Consider the following 25,439-nt stretch of genomic DNA (forward strand, 5'->3'; position numbering starts at 1 on the left):
TGAGCTGTCTTGTTACGCAGCACACACACACACACACACTGTCATCTGCTGAGTGGATCCACACACACCAAGGTCACACCTGTAAATATCATCTGTGGTCGTGGACAGGTTTCCCGTGGCAGCTGTCACCGCAGAACGTTAATCACTGCTTCACTGCACGGTTAAACCGCAGACAGGAAGAAGAAGAAGAGATACATGTTGTTCACGTCTCAATTGTCCAACACGTCCTCTCTTAAACCAGAGCTCTGCTTTATTCTGTGGAGCGGAGCGGCCGACTGTGTCCTAATTCAGATTTAATCATCAGTTTAATGAATTAAAATGTGTCTGTCTGCCTCATTGCTTCATCGCCTGCCTTCATTTCCTGTGAAATGCTTCTGAGCGCGAAGGCCGCATGGCGAACGTCCAAAACAGCTTCACAGAGCCGAGCCTGTTGGTGCAAAGGCAAGTCTGAGATTTCTTTCCAAACACATTAAATATGTTGGACAATAGTTTCTGAAAACACGTGAAAAGACTTTGAACTGTCACTGAAATGTGGAGTTAGAGGTTCAAACAGTTTTTCACCAGTTTTCATAGTCAGATTTTGTGGGCGGTCCTTAAAGGGTGAGCAGAGAGATAGAGATGAATTCATCTCAGCTCAGAGTGTTTCAAAGTTAGTCATGTTCATTTTCTGAACTCATCTGACACGTTTCAGTCGCTTCAAAACGCCCCCACAGTCCTGGAGCTGAGAATTCATTTTTACCTGATTCTGACACCTGATTTCATAAAGTTGTTGATATTTTTAATCATTCAAATTTGGCTGGATGGTTAATAACACTTTCTTCTTTGGTCTGACAAACTCAGAACATTTATTCTGACTTCACACAGACGTTAAGTGTTAGTCATAATATGGGTAAACAAAAATATAAAATCTACTCCCACCAAATTTGGGCTGTTTTTATGTTGTATTTATTTCCATATGTTGAACCTGACACCTACGATATGTCGTGACTAATAAAGCTCGCTATGTTTAGGTTGTCTTGTGTCAATGTTGTCTTGTCATTTCCTGTTTTATTTTGATATTTACCTGCCCTCTCGTTTCAGGTCACTTGCCCTTCCTCATGTGTCACCGCCCTGATTGTTTCCACCTGTTTCCCATCACCCTGTGTATATATTGTCAGCGTCTCCCTTTGTCTGTTGCCAGTTCGTCTTGTCTTTTTGTGCCAGAGCTCCTTACCCTAGTCTCGTCGAAGTCTCTGTCTCGTGTTTGTGTCTTATCAGGTTTTGTATTTTGCTTTGTTACTTTGTCTAGCCTTTGCATTTCATTTTTCCCTCATAAGAGGTTTTTCGTTTGTTATCTTTTCCCCTGAGTTTGTTAGTAGGTTTTCCCTCCCTTGAGTGTTTTTTGTTTTCTTAGAGAATTTAGTGTTTTCCTCCCAGTCAGTGATTTTCTGTTGAACTTTGATAATAAAATATTTTGTTTATTTTTTACTTTGTCTCCTGAGTCGTGCATTTGGGTTCAAGCCTTTGTTCCAGCCATGACACAATACGTCTATCTGGTGCAGGGTTATAATAGTTTTGGATTTTTCAGCATAGTTTCGTTTTAGTTAGTTTTGGCTTTTAGCTAATTAGTTTTATTTAGTTTTAGTTATTTGTAGAGCAAATATTTTAGTCTTAGTTAGTTTTAGTTTTGTCAAAATAGTTTAGTTTTAGTTAGTTTTAGTATTAGTTTTAGTTTTCCCATACCTTGTGAATTCTTCACCTTTGCCATGTCTCCCACTCTACCAGTCTGCCTCTGACTGGCGTGAGGCGTGGTCAATGGAGGTAAAGGCGCTTCGATGTTTTTTTTATTTTTTTTATCGCCTTTAGCAAGGTTGGAACAAAGACGAAAAACGAATGGCAGTTCATTTCTAATTTCAGTTAGTTTCAGTTAGTTTTGTTCACAAACATTTTCGTTTTATTTAGTTTTAGTTTTTTAATTTGATGATCGTTTTAGTTAGTTTCAGTTAACGAGGAGTTTTTTTCAGTAATCGTTTCCGTTTTTTCGTTCGTTTTCGTTTACGATGATAACCTTGATCTGGTGTCATTTATTCACTGCTGTGTAGTTTGTCATTTAAAATGGACAGCATCTAAACCTGATGTTCTGTTTCTTTCAGCGAGTACAGTGCAGGGCGGTAAAGGTTCAACACATCTCTGGAGACTCTCAGCTCGTTTGAAGACTCTCAGGTCTGAATTAGAAACCAAGTTTCTCTCCAAATCTGAAGGTAATATTTATGTTCCGGGAACAGAAGAGAAGGAGTCGGGTCGGTCGACTGTCTAGACACCCGGTTCTGGTGCCGTGTTCAGAAATAGACAGTGACCTGGTATCTTTGTCCAGATAACACACAGACTGCAGCATCCATCAGGGACAGACTGTCACAGAGACACACTCTTACCTTAAAGAGTTCATAAACTTCAAAGATACTTTCAAATATTTCACGAGGTAAAGGTTTGATTATCTCTTTCACACAAACACTTCAGTGGTTGAAGGGACAACATTACTTCTCTCTCCTTGAAGTCTTTTATTTTAAAATACATACACACATACAGTGTATATATATAAATATAAAGAGGTGAGGCGTCCTTTAATTAGAATGCTCCTCGTCTGTTAAACAGCTTCCCTGAAGACCTGAGGAAGCAGATGAAGTGTTAGAAAGAGGAGAAAGGTTAAGGAGATAGAATAAATAACATCTGACATCAACAAATACCACCTTAAATACCACCTTTAATACCCGAGAAACCACAGCAAGCTTACTCGACCAGAAAACTAGATATTTATACAACAACATGAAAAGTATTTCTTCTATTACACGAAGTATGATGTAGATCCGTTTGTCTCATTGGCCCTGCAGTGAGCTGGTGGCTTGTCCAGGCTCCGGCCACACCGTGACCCTGATTAGGATAAGCGGTTACAGACAATGTATGGATGGACTTTGTTATATGGTTCATCGATCTGATCAGTTGATGTTCACCAATCACCTGCCAAGTCCTTGTTTGAACCCAGTTTCCAGCCATGACTTCTCAGATGTTTTTATGATGTTGCAACCAAAGAACGAAAAGTTTCTATTGTTCATTCCAACGTCTGGACCAATCAGCTCCAAGATCATGGCAGAACCAGACGTTTCTCATCATGCCCTGTAGAACTGAAGACCAACTGTGGCACTCGCTGATTCATGCGGAGGCCTGGTACACCTCGAACAACCCTACAGTGTCAGTTTGATGGAGCTAGAGGAGTTCTTGATCCTCAGAAGATCAGGCCTGTGGTTTCTAAGTCTATTTTAAAAACCAACAATTTTTTCAGTCAGGTGACGTTTTCACAATAAAAGCTCATTTTTTATTTGTCAGCCATGAACTCGTCGACGGACCTGAACAGAACGCCGCAGTCATTTATTCTGATTGATGCATTAGCAGAACTGATCCTGTAATTCTGTTTCACACCCCAGTTACTTTCCAGACCTCCACCACCCCCACCGCCATCGACGCCGAGCCCAGAATAAACTCCTCATCCTCATCAGCACCTCCTCGACACCTTTTATGTGTGTGTGTACATTTGATTCATTTTTGCGTTCAGACGTTGTGAGTTCATCATCACCACCGTCAGTTAACAGAGGGACTCACTCTGCTCTCTCTGCCCAGACAGAGGCTGTTTTCTGGGGGAGAGTTCACCGAAGAGTCGGCAGGGAGGACTGACCGGATCTATATTAAACTCTGTAATGTATCCCAGCATGCTCGGTGCTCACTTTTTAGTGAATAAGCACAAAGGCACTGCTGGTTAACGCTGAGCGGTGAGGTCATCTGTTGTCGAAGTGTGTGCAGAGATGAGTCACTGCTCCGTATGTTTGGATGAAACAAGACCAGAGAATGGAGGAGGAGTGCTTGTTTATTATTTATTATTGCCTTCATGCAGTAAAATTAAATTGTCTTTAGCAAATACCATCCAGATTTCTTCTAAAGACTACAATACCCATGAGCCTAAGCCGTTGTTGCTATGGAGAAAAAGCCAGTGAAAGGTGACCTGTGTGTAACTTCCAATCCGACCCCGACACCCGCCCACCCTCATGGCTTTGGGATGCTTTTCTCCGTCAGAAACAAGAAAATCGATCGTACCTTCGACAACAATACACTGTTGAGTCGGCCACATAACTGACGGGTAAAGAAAGAGACACGAGGACGGTAGAAGTAAGTGCTGACAGGACACACAGATGTCGAGCAGGAGACAGATAAGAAGAATGAAGAGAGAGGACGAGTGCTGAGCCATTCATCTGTCTGACAAAGAGTCATCATCGATCAGAACAAACGTTTCAGCTGGTTTCTGTCTTGTCTTCAGTTCTTGTCGGCTTCTCGAGCAAGAGGTCAAGGTGAAACCAGAGAGAGAGAGTTCATTCACATGGCAGCGTTAACTGACCTCGAACGACGATTAACCGTTTGAACTTTCATGAGAAGCAAAGGTTCAGCAGCAAGTTGCAATGTCAAAGATATTCTCATCGTCCCATTTGCTTGAAGCGATATCAACAAATCAAACCAATGTTCCCACAGACCGGACTGAGGAGTGGCACTAATGTACCTTTCTATCAGACCTCAATAACAGGCAAGACCAATTTTGTAAGTATTGCAGGCCCAAAAAGACACAGGAGACGTCTGTCCAACTGTTGACAGGACTACTCAAACTGTTCAGGTCAACCATGACTCTTTCTTCTATGAATTGGCCAAGAAGAGGACTCGAGCTGAGCACTGGGTCGGAAATATCAGATTTTTCCTCCTCAGTCAACAAACAAAATTAAATTGACAATCACAAGTTGTTTTCATTGTTGTCATGAGATATGTGACATCTGTGGCTTTTTAAACCAACAAGCGAACTGTCCCCCAGAAAACAGCCTCCATCTTTGCAGTGAGAGCCAGGTATAGGTGCGTCTGTTCACTGGTTGTGATGACGTGACGTGACGTGAGCGAAACACTTGAACTCTGCAGTGTTTTTTGCTTCTTACTGATTGGTCTAAAAGGCGACTGCATCGTCTTTACTGATGACTTCACTGTCCAGTGTTTCGTTGTGAACAAAGTGCCGCTCTGTCTGAGACTTGTGTCGCTGTCGAGTGAAGCTCAGAGAATATTCTGGCACAGCAGGGCTGATTGAGGATGATGTGTTTACTGACACCGGTCACGGGTCACTAAACACACCGAAGACAGGCCACACCTGAACGCCTCCCAGCCCCCCCACTGATACTCCATTTAAAGGACAGAAGAAGTGAGTGAACAGGAAGGTCATACAGCTGATGAACAGGTGCAGGTTTCTGCACACACATCGCACATATGCATACAGTACAAACACACCATGAGGAGCTGAACAACACATCACTCAAAGCTTCTGTATTTTTGTCAACAGACCCAAATGTCGGACAGTCTGTGGGGGCCACATTTCTTTCAGTAAAGGTTTCTTCAGTTTTGGGGGATTTCATCAACTCCTGCTGCTGTATAATGTGGTGATACTTTTTAGCTGTAAAACTGAAGCAAACTTACTTGTTGAGCTGTTTGTTTGATGGAGCTGCATTTTTCATGCCAACAAATGACAGAAAGGTCAACGTGAGCCAGACACAGAAAACTGTGTGGAGAAGAGACGGCGTGCAGCTGAGTTATGTCAACGCAGCCGTTTATCAAACAAAACACAGCGCTAATATTTTCCCACAGCAGATTTTTCAATTTCGGTTGAGGAGTTGAGTGTCAGCTCCTGCTGTGACGCAGCATCGATCAGATGCATCCTGCAGAGAAATTCATATCTCACATCTGAGCTGCAGGAGAAATAGGACCAATAAAATGTAAATATCCTCCAGTCCTTCACGTCTTAAAAATGAACTCTCAAAGTTGCTACAGCTACGTTTTGGTTTTCAGAGCTCCTCAAGTAGCTCGAGCTGGAGCCAAAGAAGCTGAAACACTTGATGCAAGGCTGAAGGAAGTATGAAGAAGAAACACATGGGAAGTTAAAAGAGATAAAAGAACATTTAAAGGAAGGACATGAATATACGTCCTCGCCCAATCACCGATGAAGAAGACTGAGCGCTGAGAGGCCAATGTCACGCTTGGTATGCAGGCCAAAGGCTGTGAAAGCATTACAAACCCAACAGCGGGCTCCGTCACCCAACAACGACCCCCCCGGGCCCTCCTTTGAGTCATTGATCATGTAATCAATGATACATTATCCTCGCGGTGACCTGAGATCATCACAGAGGCGCATATACATCGACTGGCACAATAACAACTCATTACCGGACCATCTGACATTCACCGTCGGGCTGCCACCAAAGACCCAAGGGAGGCTCGCAGGCTGGGGACAGTGATTGATACGCACTGTTGGTGTTGGCGGCCACATGGAGGAAGAAGGGGCAATGAAGACGAAGAGGAGCTAGAGAAGGAGAGTCTCCGGCAGCCCCAGGCTCTGCTTCAAATGTCACATCTTTAATTAGAGACAGTAAAACAATGAGAGAAAGCTGAACATCACAATTATTCTAAGCTATCATACATGGAAACAACAATGAACAATGAATATAAAGTATATCTTCATGTATACCTTGAAATCGTAATTTGTTCAGATTGTTTTGATTGCAACCCATGTAGACGAATCCTAGACTACACTGTACAACTGATGTTCCTCCATGATCCTCTGTGGTGCCATCCATTGTTCCAATGGCCCATTACTCTAAAACCCCAATAGTCCCAAAGAATGTTCCCCAAACCCCAGAAATACTCCAAAAACTAAACTGCTCATTGCTCCAAAGACCCATTATTCCCAAAATACACACCCTGGAAACTAATATACTTATTTGAACCCAAACCATGATCAATTCATAACGTAACAGAGTAGCTTTGATGTCTAAATCCTAACCAAAATGTGACCATTTCACATCAGCCATGCGTTCATCATTGTAACCTTGACAAGAGTCATCTGACTATTGTTACCGTGACAACATAGGTCACCTGATTCAAGGCTTTTAAGGCAAAAAACTCCAGGGAGAGTTCGTATTTTAGGTCAATCTGCAGAGAAGTGGGCTTTTGTTTCCGAAGGTCACGTGCTGTCGGACAAATGGGTTTCCAGCCTGTTGACAGACTTGTTGGGGTTTCGGAATAATGCAGTAAACTGAGATTACTGCACAACAGTTGCATATTACAAAGGCAACAAGGAGCTTCATCTGCATCCACGCTTTGTACATCTATGTTGTGGAAATGGACAGTCCGTTTTAGGATCAACATGGCATGTTGATCCAGTTGCCATCGGTGGGCACAGCTCTCGGTTTTGTACTTCATACTGGCACAACGGTACCAAATTTAAGACAACAAGATTTCAGGAAGCTGCACACAGTCATTGCAAACTCTGGTTTATGCAGAGAATGAGAGTGAGTCAGCGCCAGAGAATCAGATCAAATCAATCTTTTTCTCATTGTTTCATAGTTGTTAAGTTCCTCCTTGATGTTATGTATATGTCCAGTATTCTCCACATCAAATGTGTTTAATGTATTGCTAATATGGAAATGGGCTACACTCAGTTAGAGAACAATCTGTTTACATTCATTTCATTTAGCCATCACAGTCACACTCAGCTGCTCTCTGTGAATGTACAAAGCTCTCCGTCACGGATGTTTCACTGACCTTGTTATTAAAGTTGTGGAATTAATGTGTCGAGGAGAACAAGCTTCCTGACTGACACGCATACGATGAATTAATTAAGCACCGAGGCAGCTCTCCGGAGTGACTGCTTGTCAAACAATCTCTGCAGCTGAAGTGCTGGTGAGAGTCCAGCATGGTACAGTTTGTTAGCGTTAGTGTTTGTATCCACAGGTGTTTTAGACCGCCAGGAGGAAGAGGAGGTTTTCAGGCCCGGGGCGTGGGGCCGGTGTCGTGCCAGAACCAGAGCCAGGCAATACATACACATTAGTGTCATGGATTAGCTGCTGAACTCATTTGGCAAGTTACAAATAACAAATCCTTTTAGACTTTTAGTGGTTGGTGAGAGCTTGGTGAAATAAAAGGCTGAAAGACAGACGCCGAGCTGGGCTGATCATAAGTAACATAATCAGAAGAAATACTCGAGTACAGCTGAACATAGTTACCACAGTGGGATTACACTCAAATCACAACAAACCGATTTCTGTGTAACGTCCAATAAATATATTTGCAAGTGTTTCTAACATCACATAGCTGTGAGTGATATGATGGTGTCTGATATCCGACAGCGTTGTGGGATAATGTGTTATCATGCACAGGTGCAGTGTGTCGGCGTTCAGCCTGCAGTGACAGTGAAGGTCTGCTGAGGTTAAATCTGGGCAACAGCTGAATAAGTCTGCTGGATAACAATACTCTGTCCTTTGATGAGACCCACCGGCAGTCTTAATGAGGCGGCGGTGGCGGTGGTGGGTGGCTGCGGCGCAGTCCGCCGTCTCCCATGGATACAAGTGGCTCTAAATCAGTGAAATGAAAAAGTCTGACACCACAGGAGGGGCAGAATCTTTCCTCTCGCCCTCCTAGACGGCTGAATTGAATCACGGTGAACAAAAGTTCGAACACAGACATCTCAAACTGTTTTCAAGAGGAAGTTGATTCGAGTGACAAAACAGACGCTGTATTGGATTCATCTACGTGGACTAAAGCTCAGCTTAGCAGCGTTAGAGCCGCTCTCTGTAATCTGCATATTTTCAATGTACTGGGCAGACATGTACATCACGCCGTCAGACAGTTCATTGAAATGAAGCAGAGCCTGGCACAGCTGTGACAGAGGAAACTATTCCCACTGAGTGAAAGCTGTGTGCACAATGTTCAGAGTGCAAACCTGCAATTTGCAGTGATGCAGTTTGACTCTAAAACACAAAAGTGATGCTATAAAAGCAAAGCGTCACTTCATGCTCACACAGAGTGGTTGTTAATGGGCACATTCGCTCAGGCAGGAAGCACAATGCAATGACTGAAGAATGGAATGGCCTTTTATTGACAAGTTGTAACGTAACTTATAATAAAATGAGCCCTCCCACGACTTTCTTGTTCAGTCTGTGCACTGATTTCTATGTATGCGAGTGTCAACAGTGTGCAACAGTAGTGTTAGAAATGTCTTAAGCCAAAACCCCATCGGGTACGTCTCCGTCACGTCCATGCCGCTGTTTCGGTCAGTTCTCCATGCGACTTCAAACCCCACCAGGAGCGTTGCAGAAGCGTTTTGCCTACCAGACTTTGTTAACTTGCTCAGATTTGGTCATTTCTGATTGGTACCCTGGTTTATCTGCTGCTGGACCCCGACCACGACACTTCCAGTAGGTTTTGAAACATTGACTAGGACAGCTATGATAGGAGAATTTGATGAAAGAAAGTTGACGTGTTATAAGCAGAAAAATGGACAGGTGTCTGGATTTGAGCGACTTTAACAAGAACCATACTGTGATGGCTAGATGACTGTCAGAACAACCCAAAATATGCAGTTGTTGTGGGGTTTGTTCGGTCTGCAGGGGGTCGGTATCTATCAAAAGTTGTCCAAGATCATGGATGGCCATGGCCGTGTGGTCCGATCCAACAAGAAGAGCTACTGCAGCTCAAACTGGTGAAACAGTCAGAAAGGTGTCAGAAAACAGCGCATCATGGTTTGTTGTGTTTGGGACCAGTCAGGGTGTCCATGCTGAACTCCGTCCACTGCCAAAGGCGCCAACAATGGGCACATGAGCTTCAGAACTGGGCCATGGAGCAATGGAAGAAGGTGGCCTGGTCTTTTGCATCATGTGGATAGTGGATCACTTACCTGGGGACATGCTGAGATGTCACACCGTTCTCCATCACCTGACCTCCCCCATCCACCTGCGCACCTGTACCTACTTCCCTAACAGCCTTGCAGTATATATTTCCATTCAATCTCTGCCAGATCGTCTTATGTGCTCGCTACTTAGCGGTTGGCCTCTCTGATTCCTGCCTGGTTGAACCTCTGCCTGGTCTCTGAGTTGTGCTTTTGGGTCCAAACCTGGTCATCCGTTCGATGTCAGTACAGCTGTCTACACAGGTAACAGCTTGCGCCTCACTCCAATAACCACAAGCCAAGCATATTTTTACACTTTTCTGATGCATTGGGCATTGACAAAACACAGGTAACCTACAGAAGACAAGCCAGCTGAAGCCAAACAACAACAAAGCTTCAGATTCTGCTTGAGAAGCAGAAGTAGGACATGTTTTATATGCTCTAACTGATTTTCCACTATACAGAAGTCATATAACATGCACATATTAGATGCCTCCTTGGTTTAGAAAGTGAAACCATCCTACAGCCTGGTTCCTCCAGCTTTCTGGGGGGGATATTACAAAGTAAACTCGCAGAATACTTGTCCAAAAATAGAGATATAATATGATATGAAATAAATCTCTTCCATTTCTGGACACAAAAACAATCAGAGAAGAGCTCGGGGCTTTGCTAATGATGGCAGGATTTGGAGGCTTTTAGCAGAATTGCAGTAGCTCGAGGTCACGAAGAGCAGGAAGTGCTTCAGTTTGCTCCAGTGGTCTTCACCGGCCTGGATTCAGGTCAGAACCAAAACAGACGGGGACTCGACATAGGAAGTAAACAGAACTTCCTGTTTCACGTTGACTTCAAGCCTTCAGCTCTGGCTCGATACTGACCGTACAGATATGAGACTGATGTTGATCTTCTTATATCGGTCCTTTGATAAGAGACAGTCAAACTCTCTGGACCATTTATTCCTTGTGCCAAAGTTTCTGGGCGTTCAGTATAGGAGGATTTGTCCGAGCCAAGATTTCCTCTGCAGTCCATTTAGCAACTTGATATGTGAGAATGACGCTGAGACAAAAAACACAACATAAACTACCTAACAGATATATAACCCAGAAATTCCACCGGGTGCGGACACAAATGCTAAATCATCATGAGATGACTGCGTTCCCCATCCATGCAGATTGTTGCAACCAAAGCCAGCTCAAACGCCAAGATCTCACGAAACTCAGCTGACCAAGAAATAAGCTTTTAACTTGAGTTAGTATAGTCTGCATTGAGGATTTGCAGACTCACTTGTTAGAAAGCATTTGCCTTGTTTCAGTACCTAACAGAGACGGTTTGGCCAAACGGGTCAGTCCTCCCTGCATCAGAGGACTCCTGTTTTTCAGCTCTTCAGCTTCACGCCCTGCAGCCCTCCACATCTTTTGTTCACTGACATTTCCTCGAGAACAGATTTATTGGGCCACATAATTAAAATGGCTGGCGTCACATGCTGCAGCTCGGCTACCTGCTGCCCCATAAACGCTGTCAGAAATGTGACGGATGGGACAGCAGAACGTGACAGCGAGGCCGAAAACAAAACATCTGCACCGTAAATCTTGGAACAGGCGATAGAGGGGCCGGCGACCCGCCGTACACATATCACGTGGCTGATCTGCATCGATGAGCGGGGCGTATATGAGAGCGAGCGTATAACACACAGGCCAGATTTACTGCAGGGTTGTAGGCCACAACATTAATCTCATTGTGCAGATCGCATGTATGTCTTTAATCCATCTTTGAAAGTGGAGCTGGGAGGAATCAAACTGACCTAAAGCTGATTTCATCTGGCTTTCCTCTGCAATGTGAACAGACGTGGTTTACCGTGTATAGCATGTTATCTACCCTCACTGGGTCTTCATAACTTTTGCTGCAACATGTGCACAGTAACTATAGAAACAGCAGAACCATAGCAACCAGTTCACTAAAGCAATATTACATGAGAGGGAGTGCCGTTATACTGAATATCAGCACAGCTCGTGTGATATTGCGTTTATACAACAGTTCAACAATAAGTGACGACAGATTATGATTTATTTGATTATTTAATCATTTATTTGACTCCAAAAACACAATTAGTCCAACAACTGGACTGGTCTAACACTAAAATAATGTTGGTCTAACAGTAAAATAACGCTAAAATAATTACGGACACGTTATTAATTCAGGTGTCATATTTCGTAAAGGGACAGTGCAGGGAGCTTCAGTTTACTTCAGACTGATAATATGTTTGTTTTGGAACAGTCTGTCAATGCTACAGAAACACTAGGTTACCATTATTATGATTGTTATTATTATATTGGAACAGCTGTTAAGCAATACAGTCTCAGTGCTGTTATTCTCTATATCAGCACTCATGGACTCAGACTAACTGTCATACTGAATAAATTGTGTTTCTTTGGTACCAACCAGACGGAAACAAAAATAATCTGCTTCAGTTTTTTATGCATCTTGTTAGAGTAAAAGAAATAGAAACACTTTGAGCTGCAGCTTCATTAATATTCTATGTAAACTCTCCGCCTTATTCTCACTCCAACATTTTGCTTTCATTCCCGTCCACGTAAACGCTGCCATCGGCGGAGCATGGAGGGGATTTGTGGAGGATTGATGCCTCGGTGGGATTTAAACACGCAGTGTTTGCTTTATTATGTACACGCCGACTCCTTAATTATTTGCTCCAGACGCCCTTCTTCCCACTTCACCGCCATGCAGCCTGCCGCCTTCATCTGTTTGACAATCAGCCACCTGCTCGCCGGCTCCACGCACAGTTTGACTCCGAGCGGAACCGAATGTACGCGGGCAGATTCGCGGACGGTTCGCTGGAGATGTCGTCAGAAATATTCTACAGCTGACAACATCGTGTTCGTATCACGGCTTCTATAAATCGCTGGTGACCTTCTTTAAATCGAACACGTGCAGCGTCGTGAAGAGGCACGGTGGGGATTTAACTGGTGACCTCGTGGTGGAAGGTCCGTCCATCCATCAGCAGGACACACACATCAGTAAATGAACCTAAACAATATTGATTTTTACTTAAACACACTCTGATTATCTTTCCGCTGCTCCATCGAGAGCGGATCAATCAGGGTTTTCTGCTGCTGACGATCAATTACAGGCGATGAGCTCCTTTAATCTGCGCTAATCCATATTACGTCTTTATTGTTTATCTTTCTTATGTTAAATAATTCATTTTAAGTCGACCTGGACTGCACATTCATCGAGTATAAAAAAAAATACGTCTCAAGACCTCATGATGCTCGTCAACACGGAGAAAATAAATTAAACTTTAATTTAAAATTAAAGAAACTGCAGGACAGTAGTAGCTAACGTTAGCACGTCATGACATTAGCTAATGTTAGCAGTTAGCTACGTTAGCTATAGCTCGTGTTAGCAGTTAGCTACATTAGCTATAGCTCGTGTTAGCAGTTAGCTACGTCAGCTATAGCTCGTGTTAGCAGTTAGCTACGTTAGCTATAGCTCGTGTTAGCAGTTAGCTACATTAGCTATAGCTCATGTTAGCAGTTAGCTACGTTAGCTGTGGCTCGTGTTAGCAGTTAGCTACATCAGCTATAGCTCGTGTTAGCAGTTAGCTACATTAGCTATAGCTCGTGTTAGCAGTTAGCTACGTTAGCTATAGCTCGTGTTAGCAGTTAGCTACGTTAGCTATAGCTCATGTTAGCAGTTAGCTACGTTAGCTATAGCTCATGTTAGCAGTTAGCTACGTTAGCTATAGCTCATGTTAGCAGTTAGCTACGTTAGCTATAGCTCGTGTTAGCAGTTAGCTACGTTAGCTATAGCTCGTGTTAGCAGTTAGCTACGTTAGCTATAGCTCATGTTAGCAGTTAGCTACGTTAGCTATAGCTCATGTTAGCAGTTAGCTACGTTAGCTATAGCTCATGTTAGCAGTTAGCTACGTTAGCTATAGCTCATGTTAGCAGTTAGCTACGTTAGCTATAGCTCATGTTAGCAGTTAGCTACGTTAGCTATAGCTCATGTTAGCAGTTAGCTACGTTAGCTATAGCTCGTGTTAGCAGTTAGCTACGTTAGCTATAGCTCGTGTTAGCAGTTAGCTACGTTAGCTATAGCTCATGTTAGCAGTTAGCTACGTTAGCTATAGCTCATGTTAGCAGTTAGCTACGTTAGCTATAGCTCATGTTAGCAGTTAGCTACGTTAGCTATAGCTCATGTTAGCAGTTAGCTACGTTAGCTATAGCTCATGTTAGCAGTTAGCTACATTAGCCATAGCTCGTGTTAGCAGTTAGCTACGTTAGCTATAGCTCATGTTAGCAGTTAGCTACATTAGCCATAGCTTGTGTTAGCAGTTAGCTACGTCAGCTATAGCTCGTGTTAGCAGTTAGCTACGTTAGCTATAGCTCGTGTTAGCAGTTAGCTACGTTAGCTATAGCTCGTGTTAACAGTTAGCTACATTAGCTACGTTAGCTATAGCTCGTGTTAGCAGTTAGCTAAATTAGGTATAGCTCAAAACTAGCAAAATCTACAACATTAGCTTATATCAGTTAGCTATGTTAGCCTTTCCCCAAAACTAGCGAGGTTCACAACTTTAGCTTATGTTAGCAGTTAGCTACATTAGCACTAGCTCCAAACTAACTGAATCCTCAGCGCTACCTGTGTTAGCTTTGTTATATTAGCGTCACCTCTACATTACGTCTGTAAATCCCTGTTGTTCTCAGAGGCTGTGCTATTCCGTTAGCAGCAGTTAATCAGCTACTTTAGCATGGTTAGGCTAAAGCTTTCTGTCAGATCATGAATTCAGTTAGCTACACGAGCTACGTGAGCTAACCACAGTTAGCGGTTCACTACTTAGCAATCTTTCCCTCAAGTAATGTAGCTAATGTTAGCTGCTACTAAAAAACTAGTTTGATTAAGTTCATAACATAAGCTAATGTCAGCTCTACACCCACGCTAACTAACAATAGCTAATGTTAGCGGTCAGCTACATCTCAAAACTAGTGAAATCTACAACATTAGCTTATATTATATATATATATAGTAACAAAAACATAATTCCCCCTGGGATTATTTAAGTATTTTAAATTCTGATTCTGATATTTAACAGTTAGCTATGTTAAACTAGCAACTTTAGCACTAGCTCCAATCCAACTGAACCATGATAGTTAACTGTTAGAAATATATTAGCTTTAGCTCGACCGCTCGGTGGTGTAACGTTATTTTTTGCGTGATCGGACCCGGTTCCAATCCGGTTCTGCGTCCTGCTAACGGCAGATTCCGTTAGCAGTAGTTAATTAGCGATTTGTTGCGTTAGCCTAAATATACTGAAAACATGCCAGTGTTGGACAGATGAGACAAAAACATCATTTAAAGACATAACCAGGGATATTTGAACAGTTATTAGTTTAAAGCTCTTTGGACTAATTTAAAACTTCCTGTTAAAATGTGTAAAACAGGCGTTTGGTCTGACAGTTAAGGTCGTTTCTTAGTCACCTCGCCAAAGTAAAAGCGCCTTAATGACTCTAATTCACCTGCTCCACTTCTGTCTCTTTGTCTCTTGGGTTTAATTGGCAAACTGCTGACAACCTGAACACCCGGGCTCATGACCCGTCAATCAAAGCAGCAGGACACGAGTCGCGGAAGAGGAGGGAGAAAAGTAGGTCGATGCCGGAGGAGAGCGCTCTGATGCTGGGTTACTCCGAGAGCGTGATGGTTGCTGTTTGGTGTTTTAAAAACTGCGAGCTCGGAGGAGACGCTGACACATCCTCAACACCCACGCACCGCGGCGTCGAAGCCGAGGGGCCCCGGGGCCTCGTCTCTGCTGAGTCGAGCTCTTCTTCTTCTGTTTTTTGGGGAAGGAAGGAAGACGATAAATTAACGTCCCCTTTGTCTCGTTCTCTGAAGACGGATCTTTATTTTATTTTAAGAGCTGAATGTTCAGACTGACCCGCTAATATCCAAAATAACTGTAGACGTGAAGGTTTGAAGCATTTTAGGATTCTTTGTTGATGCTTTTATCAGTTAGCTTCATCGTCTCAGTATCGAGGATGGATTGCGTATCCGTAACGTGATAAAGACCAAATAAAGCCTGATTGCTTAAACAAGCCACCTGTGACCACACCCACCTGTCAGTCAAAGCGTCCACGCTCTTAATCCTGCATAACTTTAAGCCTTAATATAATGTGAACAGGTGAGTTGTATATAAATTCACCCTCAGTACAGTTGTCATGAACGGGGAAATTAGCTACAGAGACCAAAACTGTTTTTTGTACCAGGCTGTAAACATGTTTATTTCTGCTGTGAAGTTGGACATTTGGACATGGGGACTTATGGAGACTGACTCACTTCTGGAGCCAGACTCAGGTTGCTTAGCAACAGGATCTTGCTACCTGCCTAGTTCAATGAGTTCAATCGATTGTTCGATTTCCTCCTTCCTGACTGTCGGAGGCTGCGATTGTATGAAGACGGAGAGAAGTCGTGATGGAAGTTTATGACTTAAATGAAGAAATAATCTACGTTCTGCACGTCAACATCTTCAGGACACACTAGAGGTGAAGGAATCTGAAATAAACTTCTCCATCAGCCTGATGCGTGGTCACATGATGCACGTGGCACACGCACGCTTTCGTGATTCGTTAGGAGCTGAAATGTGAAGATGAGATAGGAAGTGGAGGTGAAGTCAACGCTTCAAAAACACATGAAAGGTGTCCCTTCCTCATGTACAGTGGTCCCTCGTTTATCGCGGGGGATACGTTCTAAAAATAACCCGCAATAAACGAAATCCGCGAAGTAAGTTTTACAATTATTATACATGTTTTAAGGCCGTAAAACCCCTAACCACACCTTTATACACCTTTTTACACGCATTTTGTACAGTACTCCCTTAAACAGGACGCAGAACAATTTAGGACGCTACAGTACGCTGTAAAAAAAAAAGCATGCAAAATTACACTGAAAAAAATCCGCGAAACAGGGAGTCCGCGAAAAGTGAACCGCGTTATAGCGAGGGACGACTGTATCACATAAATGCTGCCGTTCGGCTTTACCGACGATTGTGGAGGAACTTGAACCGAGTTCTTGAACCTTCAACAACACTCAACAATGAAGAGTCTTCTCATTGTCTCATGAATAAACCTGTCACCTGTGTGCAGTAAGCACAGGGCGTGATATTTTCTGACAGGTCTCACAAACATTGATCTAAAGCTTCACGGACGTCTTTTCCTCTTTGTCTGTTTGTTTTGTTTTGTGTTGTGCTGCTGGGCGTGGCTCCAGGCTCCCTCTCACCTGCTTCCACTCATCTCCTCACCTGAGCAGGATGAAGAACCAGCTGAACCTGAACCTGTTTTTGATGATCACCCTGGTGTGGAGCCAAAATGTCTGACAGACAGTTTATGAAAGGTAGGTAGGTACTCACAAAACACACCCTAACAACACACAGTCCACATGTTTACTCTGTGATGTCTGTTTGTTCTGGTTCTTGTTCACCTGTTTGAAGGACAGGTAGGTGACAACGCTCTGTACTTCTTCCTGCGCCATACTGACAGTTTTGGGAACGTGTCACCTCCAGTTAGATCGTCTGTTTCAGCATCAGAGGACCGACGGTGCAGTGAAGGGACGCTTTGAACGTCTCTGGTCATGAGAGACGCTTCAGGAGACAAACAGTGAAAGTTCTTGGTGACCTGCGTGGCTGAGAAATGAAGCCAATGCAAAAAAAACTAACAAAAAAGAAAAGCTGCAGTTCCTCTTGTCGTCCACTTGAGGCTGGCTCCAGAAGTGAGTCAGTCTCCATAAGTCCCCATGTCCAAATGTCCAACTTCACAGCAGAAATAAACATGTTTACAGCCTGGTACAAAAAACAGTTTTGGTCTCTGTAGCTAATTTCCCCGTTCATGACAACTGTACTGAGGGTGAATTTATATACAACTCACCTGTTCACATTATATTAAGGCTTAAAGTTATGCAGGGTTAAGAGCGGGGACGCTTTGACTGACAGGTCACACACTGAATTTTCTTTTTAAAAAGCTAATTATCATAAAGAAGTTCTCTAAAGGAAATGTTTGTTTGAGGGTTTTATGGAAAGCACATGATGAAGATCAGACAGCGCTCATGTGCTCAGCATGACACGGACCATCAGCGCTGAAGAAGAGTCAACACAGCTGCAGGACAGAAACAAGAACAGCAAACATTTGTGCGACTGCAAATCAGCTCCCAGTTATTCATCTGACAATGTAAACAACATTAATACACAGACGCTTACAGCAAACTCACAGATGCAGCATATCATAACACAACAGAGGTATTAAACCATTCGATCATATTTCAGTTCAAGCTAAAACTGTGTGTAATGTTGCCTTCATGGACTGAATACCAAAATACATCTGACTAGTGGTACGGTATGCAATGTTCAAGTTTCAAGTGTCTTAACCAGGTCAGAGAGATTCTTCCTGCTCCGTTTCTGCCCACAGCTCAAACCCCGAAGAGCGACCGCTCAGCATAATCCCCCTTTTTCATTTCAGATGCTCGTCTTTCACGGTCCCCACGAGAGGTCAGAAGGTGAGAGCAGCAGCTCTGCAGTCTTTGCTTCTCTTCAGCCGCTCGTTCTTTTCCATCTTTAAAAAAACGACCGCTCTCCCGTCGGAGGACTGCTCAGTAATTTAAAAGCTAATGAGAGAAAATTAAAATGACACAGTGTGTTTCGTTGGCAAAGACATCTCTCTTTGATCGAGTGGCCCAATTAAAAGTAAGAAAGATAAAGAGGCCCGCGGAGAGCTCGGCTCTTTGTTCGCCTTTTGTCAGGTGAATTAAGGTGCGGCTCGGTTTGAACTGGAGACCGGAACATCGTGCTGCCATTTAAATTGGATCCAGTCGTCAAATAAAAAAGGGATTACTGAGACCTGAAAGGGATGAAAGTGCTGAATATAGATCAGGATCCATAACTCTGAATAACTAAAACATACATAAAGGAAAAGACTCCTGAGGCTTGACCACCAGGAGCTCCACCAGCACTTAACCACAAGGACCTTCTCAAAGCCAGTAAGAGCTCTTCTTATAGGTGGAAATTGTTTGATTTCCACAACGAACCTGCAAGTTCAACGATGTAACGTCTCGTGTTGCAGGTGGAAACAGGAAGCCCAGCTCCATCCAAATGAGCCGACACCTTCAAACAACTCCTGAGCTGTTTGATCTGCACGGCCCGTCCTGCTAGTGCAGTGTCGACCAGTGATGTAGTCAAGACCAACTGAACTGAGACCAGACTGTGTCAAGACCTACATAAGACCAAGACCAAGAGGGGTTGGGACCAAGACTAGATTGAGAGCAGACAGCATGCAGCGTTCATAGGTAGTTAACGTCATATAAGTCTTTACAAACTGCTTTTGGAACAAATAAAGTGATTTCCTCACAGTCGTGGTCCTGACTCGACTCTGAAACAAGGCCGAGGCGTGGTCTCCAAGACCAACACTGATCCTGAGCACTACAACACTAGTCAATCAAATCCAGGTGATTCCTGGATGGATTTAAGCTGTTGGTTTGATTTTTTTGCAAACTTCTTCCACTCTTTGTGCTAAACTAGGCGAAGAACGTGCTGGAACTGGACCTCGGTCTGTGCTGGAGACCGACCAGTAGGGATGTAACGATACACTCAACTCACGACTCGATTCGAGTCACGATTTTTTGTTCACGATACGATTTTTTCACGATTTTTTTAAATCAAAATGAGCTACAGACAAAATCTGACCAAATAAAATTATCTTTTTATTTGTAGGAAAAAAATCTCTCTTTACAGAAACTCTCAAACAGTTTGTGTTCTTTTTAGGGCTGCCAGCAAGCAGCTGATCTGACCATTACCTTTCAGCTTGAAGTATGAGCTAACTGAAAATAAAAACAATTAAGATGATAGCTCATTAATCCTTTAATGAGAGTCCATGGCCCCGGGAAACAGCGAGGTCCGGGCGCTGTAAACGCAGAGCCGGTCGCGGCGCACCACCTCGGAGGAAATGCGCCCGGCGGAACCAGCCAGCACCGGGGAGAGGTCCCATGAGGGGATCCTCCCGCACCGTGTGGCCGTCCCTGACCCGAGTTTAATCCCCCGTGCAGACTGCGCGGAAGTTGCGGTGATTGGTTAAAATTGCAACACCCCCGAATTCACGGGGATTCACTGAAGTTGCAAATTGCAACATCGTGAATTCCTGGAGGGTCTGTGTTATGGGATCATTTACGGTACAGTCAGGCCTGACGCCGATTACCACTACTGCGCATGTGTGTGTGTGTGTGTGTGTGTGTGTGAGACACAGAGAGGCAGACGCGGCAGTGGAAGCTGCAGCCACAACGTAACCTATTTCTAATTTAAAAAAAAAGACGAAAAAGAACATATCCTACTTCTCTCCCATTCGCCAAGAATCGCGATTCATTTTTTCTGTCAACCGATGCGAGTCGTCACGCATTTGTACCGATTTTAATCGTGTCACGATGCATCGTTACATCCCTACCAACCAGTGAACAGGATCTCCCAAAGTGTCCTGAAGTCTAATGAGAACGGTTTCTCCTGCTTTAGCATAGCACAGCTAATGGCAGCATGTAGTCTGGTAGCTTCGTTCATCCTCTTCTGACCACGGGTGGGTGCCCAGCCTCTTTCAGCCAATCAGGTGTTTGACATTTTCAAGACTTCCAGTTGGCTCTGAAGTCTCAAGGAAGGTATCGTTTGACTTTAATGTCCTTTTGAGTTCGAGGATAAAGGAGAGGAGAGGAAGAGGAAGATGACGACGATGAAGAAACATGCAGCTCAGGTGAGTGACGGATCTTTGAAACCACCTCAAACATCTCGTTTAGTTTAGAACTGGGTCAGGAGTGTTCAAAAGAAAATGTGCTTTCTTTATTCAGAGGATGAAGACCTGTGCACCTTCTGAGGAGTCCTGAGACCTCAGTTTGTCCTCTGCACTAAAACTCAGAGATGATAATTACCCATTGAAGACTACTGTAGCTGCTGTTAGCTAGTGTTGGCTCAGTTTGTTAGCCAGGCTGCCAAACTGTGAGCTCAGACCACCGGGGGAGTGTTAGTGTTAATACCACAAACCTTTTGGACCACCGGGAAGAAGAAGAGGCGGTTTACAGGCCAGTGTCATGCCAGAACAGGAGCTGGGCAAGCAGGCGTTTGAGACCGAAGAGGACAATGTTGGAGGAAGTGAGCAAGAAGTGACTGAATATTTCCAGAACAGACTTAAATCTCACTGCGAGGCTTTTTCCAGCTCCAAACCACAAACAGCCGGCGCTACGTTACGTTTTTAAGGTCGTGCTTGCAAACAGGGATCTCAGTTAAGAAGCTTAACGACGGCCCAAGTATCGTTCTCTAGAGTTTTATTAAGCAAACGGATCATCAGCTTATAGAGAGCAGACTTTAGCAAATGTAGTGGAAAATAGTGCAGAGAGGGAGAGAGAGGGAGAGGGAGAGGGAGGGAGGGAGCGAGCGAGGGAAGGAGGGAGGGAGTGAGGGAGGAAGCGAGCGAGGGAAGGAGGGAGGAGGGAGGGAGCGAGTGAGGGAGGGAGGGAGCGAGTGAGGGAGGGAGGGAGCGAGCGAGGGAGGGAAGGAGGGAGGAGGGAGGGAGCGAGCGAGCGAGGGAAGGAGGGAGGGAGGAGGATTAACCTCCCTGTGGCTGAGGACTTTGGGAGAATCTGATGCTAAATGTCAAAACCAGGAGGAGCATTGTTCACTGAGAGAGAGTAAACAGGTTCATGCTGCTGCTGTAACTGAAGCTGCTGTTAGCTCGTGTCAGCTCAGTTTGTTAGCCGGGCTGTGAGCTCAGAGCACCGGGGAAGAAGAAGAAGAAGAAGAAGCAGAAGAAGAAGAAGAAGCAGAAGAAGCAGAAGGAAAAGCAGAAGAAGAAGAAGAAGCAGAAGGAGAAGAAGAAGCAGAAGAAGAAGAAGAAGCAGAAGGAGAAGCAGAAGAAGAAGAAGAAGAAGCAGAAGAAGAAGAAGAAGCAGAAGAAGAAGAAGAAGAAGAAGAAGCAGAAGCAGAAGGAGCAGAAGAAGAAGAAGAAGAAGAAGAAGAAGAAGCAGAAGAAGAAGCAGAAGAAGCAGAAGAAGAAGAAGCAGAAGAAGAAGCAGAAGAAGAAGCAGAAGAAGAAGCAGAAGAAGAAGTTTCCTAGCAGCCTCTGTGGACATGATGGCTGAGCCACTCTCCTTCATTGGAAAGCTGATTATAGCAGCTATCGATCAGCTAACTGGGGACAAAAGAGTTTAGTGATGAATAATTGAGTCCGATGCTCTCGTGTGTCTTGCTGTCTATCGATGTTCTGGCAGATCATTGGCTGATCTGCAGGCAGGACAGAAGCTGTAACCTTGGCGTCTTATCTCTGTGGACACAAACAGAGCTGCTCCCATGGAACAACGATCCCAACGAGACTCAAGAAACCAACAACAACGCAACAACACCTGAGCAGCCATGAAAAACAGCAATGATAAAACCTTTGGTGATCTTTGTAGGTAACGTCCTGACTCAACATTAACGTTAATATCTCTAAGAAACTCTACAGCTGGTCACTAACAGGTGGACTGCGGTCCAGGTCCGGACCCAGAGCCAGACCCGACATATCGTTGAGTTTGATTCAGTTTTGGTGGAGATTACTCAGCGAGAGTTACGTCCTTCCTGTCTCTGATTGGCCGGTACTCGGTGCCTTCGTGGGTTTGAGTTGGTTGGGTTTAGTCATGAGGACGACGATTGGTCAAGGGGAGGAGGGCAAGAAGAATGTCAGCCAATCACAGGCAGGGTAGGAATGAGGAGACAAGGAGTGAGGAGACAAGGAGTGAGGAGACAAGGAGTGAGGAGACAAGGAGTGAGGAGACAACGAGTGAGGAGACAAGGAGTCAGAAAAGAGGCCAAACTGAGTCTGTGCGCAAAGTCAGTAAATAACTTGTTAGGAGGAGGAAGGAGAGAGGTATTTATTGTGACGTCCTACAGACTGTCTAAAACCTGGACGTAGTCTCTGTGACGTCCCCGCAGACTGTCTAAAACCTGGATGTAGTCTCTGAGACGTTGTTTATTTCCAGTTTTTTATTCAGTAACATTTGAAGCTTGAGGAAACATGAAAACCTTTTTTTGAACCAGAGTCATTTCAGTTCATCCATCGCGGCTCCGCGATAAGAAGATAATCTCGTGACCTCTGACTCGACTCGGTCACGTGACCTCTGACTCGTATGGACGAACTTTAATTGTTTTTCTGTGCCGTGGATTTCTGAACCCACCGTGATGAGACGGACACGTCATCAGTTCACACACAGGACGTCTCGTCAGGACGGGCGTCTCTCTCGCCACGTCGGTTCTGACGCGATGTCGTCTTATGTAGTTCCTGCTGCACACACACACACACACACACACACACACACACACACAAACACACACACACACACACACACACACACACACAGAGCTGCTGGCTTTGATTCTGTTTCCTGTTTGTCATTTTTTCTGTTTGTCTCCGTCCCACAATGCAGCAGGACAAGCTGGTGCTGGCGAGCCGCCACACACACACACAGACACACACAGACACACACGCACACACACACACACACACACACACACACTGTGGCTTATGCTCACTAATCGTCTTCTCGTTCATTCTCACACTAACATGGAAAAAAAATATGGACGGGATTTACTGAGCTCGACCAGATGTGATAACACTGTGTGTGTGTGTGTGTCTTTGTAAACACACACTCTGCTCCTCTCTGTGATATTTTGTCGTTGTTGCGGCGACAGATTAGCGACATTGTCAACGTGGAGCGGTGCAGAGGTCAAAGGTCAGAGTGTGAACACAAACACAGACTGTGAAATAAACAAACACACACAGACACACACACACGTGAACAGGTTAAAGTCTGAGCAGTCTGTCTTTAAATCAACACGACTGTTGATCTACACTGACCTGTTAGCTCAGTCTGTTAGCTGCTGTTAGCTCAGTTTGTTAGCTGCTGTTAGCTCATGTTAGCTCAGTTCGTTAGCTGCTGTTAGCTCATGTTAGCTCAGTTCGTTAGCTGCTGTTAGATCAGTTCGTTAGCTGCTGTTAGCTCATGTTAGCTCAGTCTGTTAGCTGCTGTTAGCTCAGATTGTTAGCTGCTGTTAACTCATGTTAGCTCAGATTGTTAGCTGCTGTTAGCTCAGTTTGTTAGCTGCTGTTAGCCCATGTTAGCTCAGTTTGTTAGCTGCTGTTAGCTCAGTTTGTTAGCTGCTGTTAGCTTATGTTAGCTCAGTTCGTTAGCTGCTGTTAGCTCAGTCTGTTAGCTGCTGTTAGCTCATGTTAGCTCAGTCTGTTAGCTCAGTTTGTTAGCCGGTCTGTGAGCTCAGAGCACCGGGGGAGTGTTAGTGTTTGTACCACAGGAGTTTGGAAGAAGAAGAGGTTTACAGACTCAGCAGCCTCTATAGACATGATGGCAGAGGAGAAGAGAGTGAAGAGGATGCTGACGGAGGAAGCTAAAAAGAGAAAAGGAGTCACTGGACACGAGTAAATCTGGGACTGACTTTTCATGGTTGTCTTGGTGAAATAGTTTCATATGTTCGTATCAGAAATATCTCCACAGTGAATAAATAATAATAATAACCCTTCCAGGAGAATCTTACAGAATATATTTATTTAACTCAGAGCAGCGTTTTGTCTTTCGCTCTGACTCTTGGATATGAAACGTGTTAACTATCGCTGCGCTCTGAGGTGTGATCTAAACGTGGAAAATGTTCCCACCGTTCTCTGAGCGGCGTCGGCTCCTCCAGTGTGTGGAGGGGAAGTCACGAGGTGTCAACACAAGCGTGGCTTTATCAGAGATGATGATGAGTAGCACCCGGCGTTCTCAGCCTGAGAAAGGTTAAACACTTCATCTGTGAGCGTGCGATAAGACGTGAGTCATAACTGTTCATATGGAGCGCTCAGGCCGAGGACTCATAGTATGACCTGAAGCTCTGTACGGAGATGTTGACAGCAACTTTGATGCGTTCACGTAACAGATACTTTGACTAACGCACGGCATGACCACGTGCACGTTATCCTCTTCACCATGTCCTCACTCCCTCGTTAGCTTCAAGTTGTTTAGATTATGCATGAATCGCACACTGTGACGCGTCCTCACCTGTCAGAGTGTCTTTGAATGCACCACGAGGACGTTTTTAAACATGTCTGTCCTCGAGTCAAGTCCCAACTCATCCAATCAAACGCTTTCCCTCTTCTGATGCCGCTGGAGCTGCTGTTAGCTCAGTTTGTCAGTCTGCTGTCTGTCTGTAGTATCTGCTGTCTGTAGTGTCTGTTGTCTGTCTGTAGTGTCTGCTGTCTGTCTGTAGCATCTGCTGACTGTCTGTAGTGTCTGTTGTCTGTCTGTAGCATCTGCTGACTGTTTGTAGTGTCTGTTGACTGTTTGTAGTGTCTGTTGACTGTTTGTAGTGTCTGTTGACTGTTTGTAGTGTCTGTTGACTGACTGTAGTGTCTGCTGTCTGTCTGTAGTATCTGTTGACTGTCTGTAGTGTCTGCTGTCTGTCTGTAGTATCTGTTAACTGTCTGTAGTATCTGTTAACTGTCTGTAGTGACTGTTTGTAGTGTCTGCTGTCTGTCTGTAGTGTCTGTTGACTGTCTGTAGTGTCTGCTGTCTGTCTGTAGTATCTGTTGACTGTCTGTAGTATCTGTTGACTGTCTGTAGT

At 44.3% G+C, this 25,439-nt stretch overlaps 2 long non-coding RNA genes across 2 annotated transcripts; both read left to right on the plus strand.

The window, feature by feature from the left end:
• The first annotated feature begins 1,198 nt into the window (after window positions 1-1,198).
• On the plus strand, window positions 1,199-3,869 carry LOC113748278 (uncharacterized). Its single transcript, XR_003464209.1, has 4 exons — window positions 1,199-1,257; window positions 2,133-2,202; window positions 3,459-3,551; window positions 3,652-3,869. It is a non-coding gene; the product is annotated as an uncharacterized LOC113748278 (long non-coding RNA).
• A 12,320-nt stretch (window positions 3,870-16,189) lies between these two features.
• On the plus strand, window positions 16,190-17,490 carry LOC113748277 (uncharacterized). Its single transcript, XR_003464208.1, has 3 exons — window positions 16,190-16,320; window positions 17,042-17,167; window positions 17,265-17,490. It is a non-coding gene; the product is annotated as an uncharacterized LOC113748277 (long non-coding RNA).
• The last annotated feature ends 7,949 nt before the right edge of the window (window positions 17,491-25,439 follow it).

The sequence above is a fragment of the Larimichthys crocea genome, chromosome II (genome assembly GCF_000972845.2).
Source record: "Larimichthys crocea isolate SSNF chromosome II, L_crocea_2.0, whole genome shotgun sequence".
NCBI classification, from domain to species: Eukaryota; Metazoa; Chordata; class Actinopteri; family Sciaenidae; genus Larimichthys; species Larimichthys crocea.